We start from the raw sequence: 6,795 nt of genomic DNA, 5'->3' as shown, positions 1-6,795 counted from the left end.
GAAAGAGGCCTCCAAAATGCACCATGAAAGATCTGAGGAAAACAGTGATGACCATTCCTTGGGAGAGAAGGCATAAATGAGTTGTGAAGTTGTGATTTGTTCCCTTAGGGGGATGCCCATATGCATGACAACACACATCTGTTGATGACTGGAGGATGAAGGAAAATTAATTCACTGAGGAGGCAGAATGGTATTAGTGGGTATGAGCACTGGAATTCAGATGAGAAGGCCCCAGGTTCCAGTCCAGTCTCCAAGACTTACTACCCATGTAAGTATGGATAACCCACTTGAACTCTAAAGAATTCCAATTTCTTCATCTGTAAAAGCAATCACTCAAGTATTTATTAAGCTGCTATGTGCCAGAATACAAATACAAAGAATGAAATGATTCCTATTTGCAAAGAGTTTACATTTTAATGGGGGAGATAAAAATACATATAAAATTTACAGACCATAAATACAAAGTTAATTTAAAAAAGTGGGGCTATAGAAATGTGAGTCACTACTATTATTCATTTTGGCACTATTTCTCATGAGTCCTCTACTTCCCCTGCAACCTTCTAAGTTCTCCTTACAGTGCAAGAGACATCTTTTTTTTCCTCCCTTTCAGGTTTAGAATAACATATTTCCTTTACCATAAAAGAAATAAATGTACATTAGCCAATACTTAAATGTGTGAGACAGTAAGACCTTATGATTATTGTACTCTTCCAGAAGGTTCTGCAATCCCTTTCCATCAGGCCCTTGTGAAGCTTACTCCAACTATTGATGCATCTATTGGCTGCCATTAGGCTCAATTTGGGCATAGCAGTATAATTTAGACACTAGCTTTTTAAAGGACAAAAGCAAGAATCTACTACCAGGTAGGCCTTGCTATTAAATCTTGGACAAATACAAATACTCTGTGTGACTGGGTGGTGGGGGTAGGAGGCAAGGGATTGGGAGAATCTTCATTCCCTGCCTCTTTTATCTGTTGGTGGTTATTATCTTTTATATATTCGTGATATCCCTAAGTGATGACTTTTGACTCAAACTTTAGTTGGATTTAAGTGTGGCAGAGATGCACAAAGTCAGCCTCTCTCTTCCAGAGTCATTGAAACCCAGTGGCAAGGTAAAAGTCAAGATGGTGATGGATTGAGATGTAATGGATGACCTTAGTTTCTTGTTACAGAAAAAGAAGAACTAGGCCTCTAACTGTAACTCCAAATTGCTATGATTTTTAGGAATGCCCTATTTTCTACTAGTTCCCAGACCATCTGCTACTTTTGGTTGGGTGGGGGAGGACTAGAGAGAATAATTCTAAGAAGGGAAAACAAAAACAAACCTAGAAGAGATAGGACAAAGAAGTCACTGCCATACACAGAAAGAAGGAATGGATACATTGAGAAAGTTTATGTTGTTTTGTTTTTTTAATCCTACTCCCCCAAACCCAAAATCTTTAATCTTTGCAACACTTCAAGCACTGGCTATGTAGGATAATAAAATAATTTATCCAGTGTAGAACATACCAACTTAATGGCATATATGAATTTTCTAGGCCTATTAAATGACAAAGATCCTCTCTAGAACCTTGCTTTTTAAATCTTATAACCCTATTCAGGATGGATAGTGTTAAGTATTCATGTTGGGTTTTAATTTGCTTTATTCTCAGGGCAGTCCATTTTCTTTTCTGACAAAAGTAATATCTGTAAGAGACAAAAAAAAATGTTTTTTTTACTGCTGCCCACCATTGCTGTTGCAGACCCCACAAGCTCCAATTTCATTTTATTGGTATAAAAACACATTTAAGCTAAAACTCCCCTAGTGGCAATTTTTATAAATGTCTGTAGATAAGATTGTTATTCTCTAAAAGATGTCATTTGCTCAAAAAAGAAATTTGATCTGCTTTCATTTCCTGAAAATAATGGATTATTTCCCATTTTCATTGGGTTGTTATGGGTAGAAAATTATGGTAAAGCATTACTCCCTAACTTCCATTTTATAACAAGCATATACTTTATAAGGTCCCCCCCAATTTTCCCCAGATTTTTGAGAGATAAGTATTAGAGTATATTTTCCCCTTTCCTTTCATGCAAATATTCTGAGTACATAGGAGAAAGGCCTAATCTTAATGTAAAAGGTTGCATCTTAATGTTCCAATTCTATAAAAGTCAATGGTACTTTTGTTTGGGGATTTCTCCTTTTCTGAGGAATCTTGAATATCTGAAAAGTGATGATTTTCACACTTTGTCTGTTTGAGGCCTGTTTCCTCAAATTATATGCAATCATATTTAAGAGGAGGGGCATTTCATTGAATAGCTGTCCCCCCCCACACACACACACACACTTATAATTACATATAATAGTCCTGTTTTTTTTTTTGTCCAGCCCCTTGGAATCATTGCTGTAAGAAACTTAGTGAGAAAAGAGATCAGGAGTTCTGAACCCAAGAGCCTCTAGAATAACAGTGTTTGCTGCCTGCCCAGCCCATCCTAATTCCCCACCTCTACTGCCAAGCATCACTTGGAGAAATGATCCCTGGGGAAAACTATGGAAGACCCAGAAAAGAAAGTTCCCATCACTAAAGTCCTTGACACTATTGATTCGTTCAGCATCAGCAATGGATATGATTTTATCAGTGGAAACAGTATTAAAGAAGAAGCATTACCATTTTGCATTTTTTTTTTGGTCCATGGAACTCTTCCATCTGACATGCAGCTGAAACCTAAATGTGTTTGCCTCTCACAGTAGAATGTGAGAGCAAGGACTGGCTTATGTTTCTCCTTACATCCTCAGAGCTCAGCAGAAGGCTTTGACCATAGTAAGTGATAAATAAACCCTCATTCATTCATTTATTCATGACAGCACATATATTCAGCTTTTCTGAACTATATAGTTGTAAAGAGTTGCCTGGGTCACTCAAAGATTATATGACAGCCCGTTTAAGTCAGAAAAATCTGGGTTCATTTCCAGGACACTTCTTTTTGCCATTTAAAATCCTCAGGGCCCGAGATGGGCAGTTTCGTTTCTGCTTTCTAGGACTCGTGATCTGAAGGTATAGAATCTTCAGGTAGGTATTTTAGAAGGAAGAGTGAGATGTGATGATAAACTGTCAAATTATCCAGGACTAGGGAAAAAGGAAGAAAGGGAGGGAGAGAATTTGGAACTCGAATTTTACAAAACAAATGTTAAAAAATTTTTTTACATGTAATTAAAAAATATTAAAGAATAAAAAAGTTATGTTTAGGAGATGGTAAGTTTTTTTTTTTTATTTCCAGGGCTCAAATATATGATGAATAGTGGTTCTGCCATAATTATGGGACAGCATTCTTTAACCTAAAGGTACAAAGTGAACCTATGTAGGAGCATCCAGGTGGCTCAGTGAATATAAAGCTAGGCCTAGAGACAAGGAGGTCCTGCAATCAAATCTGGCCTCAGATATTTCCTGGTTATGTGACCTTGGGCAAGTCACTTAACAGAAAATGTCCAAACCTTACCACTCTTCTGCCTTGAAATTGATGCTTGGTACCAATTCTAAGACAGAAGGTAAAGTTGCTTTTTAAGAAAATTAATCTATGGAATATAGTGCTATCCAAATATTTTTTCATCATCTTTTGGCCGGAAAAAGTGAGGGAGCTGTTTTATTCTAATGGAGTGGAGGGAAAAAGGATCTAAAAATAAAGCTGTCATTTTGAATTAGTTTAAAATGGAATTGTTTCACTACATTGATCATGTAGCTTTTTCTTCTGTTTTCTTCCTAGAATTAGTTTGATATCTTGTGACTTGTTTGGGATTTTGATTTGAATTTAAATATCAACCAAATGAGACACTGACAGACCCATGAATTTAAAAAGAAAATCAATCCAGGGAAATTATAACCAAAATAGCATCTAATTATGAAAGCAATTGTGTTGCTCTTAGATCTGAGTCCTTCCTCTCTGAGGGAATAGGAGCTAGATCTGAGAGCAGTGTTATTATTGGATGATTCTCCTTTCACTTCAAAAAATAAAATCATGTCCTCCCCCTCCCTAATACCTATACCTTAGAACCACAGAATTTCAGAGCTAGAGTGGCTCTTAGCAACCACCTAATTAAATAATAATAAAAAAGAAATTTCCATTTAAACATATCTAACAAATCTTCCCCACCACCTTTTAGAGAGGCTCCTTCTACTTTTGACCAGCTGCAATTGTCAGACAATTTTTCCTGACATCAAACTTAAATTTGTTTCTTTGAAACTTCCACCCACTGCTCCTAACTGCCCTGTGGGGCCAAATAGAGCAAATCTCGATAATCTTTCTCATATTTTAGAAATGTTCATATAATGCCTTATGTGGGGAAAGTTGTTGTTATTATTGCAATTGTTATTGGTGTATTATAGATAAAGAAAGGGAGGCTCAGATTTTTGAGTGACTTTCCCACCATTATTAAGTATCAGAGGAAGGATTTCAACCTAGTTCTCTTAAGTGCAGCCAACCTAGTGAAGAGCCCTCAGAATGTACCTAGGAAAGCTTGCAAGTGAAAGACATGTAGTCGGTCGTCAGACCTGTAATTGAAGACTCTCTACCTGGTAGGACCTGGCAGTTTTCAAACTACTGGTATAACCTTTGAGAATCCAGGGACACTTCATTCTATAATGTCAGTGTGAAATCACTACATTTCAGATTTCGGCTATCACCTTGTTCAACAATAGGAATGAACTAAAGATTCTTTACTACTTCATAACTAGCAAGTGGTCTAGTTTTTGCTGGAAGACGTTCAATGAGAAGAAACTCTCGTTTTGGAGGAAGTTCATTCTGTTATCTAAGACTTTAATTACTGGGAAATGGAAACTTCTGGGGTACTCCAGTAGAATCTTGCAACTTTTCAATGAACCACTTTCAATTACTCTTTTATCAAAACTTTCCCTAAAAAGATGCTTCTCATATTTATTTTCCTAAAGAAAATAATCAAACAATAGAAGAATGAAGAATAAGACCAAAATCCAAAGAAGCTCTTTTTAGGGAATTCCTACCATGTCCCCAGTTTTCCTATGTAATTTCCCCTTTTCTGAGAATAGCAAATAAACAATGATATAGTCTTTATACACTTATGACAAAACTTGGGTTTGAAAAAGTAGAAGCTAGATTGTAATTAAGATTTAAACTATTGGTACATACCATAAGAGTTCTAAGTGTTATGGAAATGGGTTTTGAGTGATAATACCTGTATAACCCAGTGGAATTGCTTGTCAGCTCCAGGAGAGGGGAAGGAAAGAGGAGAGTGAGAGAACATGAATCATGTAACCATGGGAAAATATTTTAAAATAAAGTTATATTTTTAAAAAAGAGTTCTAAGTGTTTTGGTTTGTGTTCACCCCAAATTTATGATGGCGTTAGAGATATGAATTAAGTGTGAACAAGGCCTCAATTTTTTAATCTCTCCATCTATGGATCAGTCAAAGACATTAAACCCAATGCATTTTTGTATGTCCTATGACTTCTGTTAAATAGTAAGCCAGTTTGGAACTCAAAATTATTATCCAGGATTGAACCAAGATCATCAGGTCAATAGGTGTAATTGATCCCTGAGAGATAATCATTGGAAAGTGAGAGGGGAGGAGAAAAAGAGTCTCTTTCTGGAATTTGTGAATACTGAAGGGACAAAGGATTTAGACTTCTCATTCTAGCAGTTTATTCAGGATAGTAGAGTACCATTAGTATCTGCATTAGGAACCAAAACAAAATGAGGACAGACAGCTTCAGGACTCCACAAGGATCCCACCATGATGCTATACCATGTCTATGAGGAACTCCATGAATATCCATAAAAAATTTCCACCACCCAGGAGATAAAGTTGCCCCTTTGACATGTATATTTTCTAAACTTGAGTCCACTTTTCCTCAGACTCTATATGTACTGGTTGGAGGTCACATCTCAGGGAGGTGGGGGATGTTTTATACCAATTGTCATTATGCCATCTTAGTAAATATCCTTTTCTAAAAGCTCCTTAAATCTGGCTAATTGATATAAATTGATAATCACGGGGTAGGGGGAAGCACAGGGGCAGGAGCTGGTGATCTATAGGATTAGAAAATCACCATGGTCCCAGATCCTAGAACACAAAAGGTAGAAATTGTATCTGCCCTCTGATGACTTGCCTTCCCATTGAGAGTAAGAGTTGTTATATTGACCCTTAATCCTGTGCTACATAAGAATTCCTTTTAAAGAAATCTTTTCCAGTATCAAAACTATAGGCTAGCAGTGGCTTCTGGTAATTTCTATGTCTTTAGCTCTATGGAATTTTCCATTCTGAGTACTCACCTTATTACTTTAATTCACCATTTGTTCCTTTTTTGATTGTTCTTTTCCTAGTCACATAGTGAACTCAGTTGGTGTAGTCAGATGCATATCTGGTATAGATTCTTTTTGTCCCATTCAATCTATTATATTGAAGTCTTACCTCCATTTCCTAATGAAAATCCTCTACCCATTTTTCTCCCATTTGGGTAATTCAAACTATATTTACAATGATGAGTGCCCCAAGTATGGTATAGAATCATAGTATTGAGGAACCATAAGGCCATGGGTTCAAAACTGAAAGGAACCTTAGAGACCATCTAGTCCAATCTCCTCATTTCACAGATAAGGAGATTTAAGTTCAGAGAAGTTAAGCAATTTTCCAAAGGTCACACAGAGAACAAGTGGCAGAACAGGGTTTTGAGACCACTCTTTTGACTCAAATCCATCCTTTCCATCCTATCACCCTTCTTCTTTAGAGGGGGAAGAGAGGTTAGAGATCATGCAGTCCAACCCTTCCATGTCATAGATTAGGAA

The sequence above is a fragment of the Monodelphis domestica genome, chromosome 4 (genome assembly GCF_027887165.1).
Source record: "Monodelphis domestica isolate mMonDom1 chromosome 4, mMonDom1.pri, whole genome shotgun sequence".
NCBI classification, from domain to species: Eukaryota; Metazoa; Chordata; class Mammalia; order Didelphimorphia; family Didelphidae; genus Monodelphis; species Monodelphis domestica.
This window is presented reverse-complemented; position numbering follows the sequence as displayed.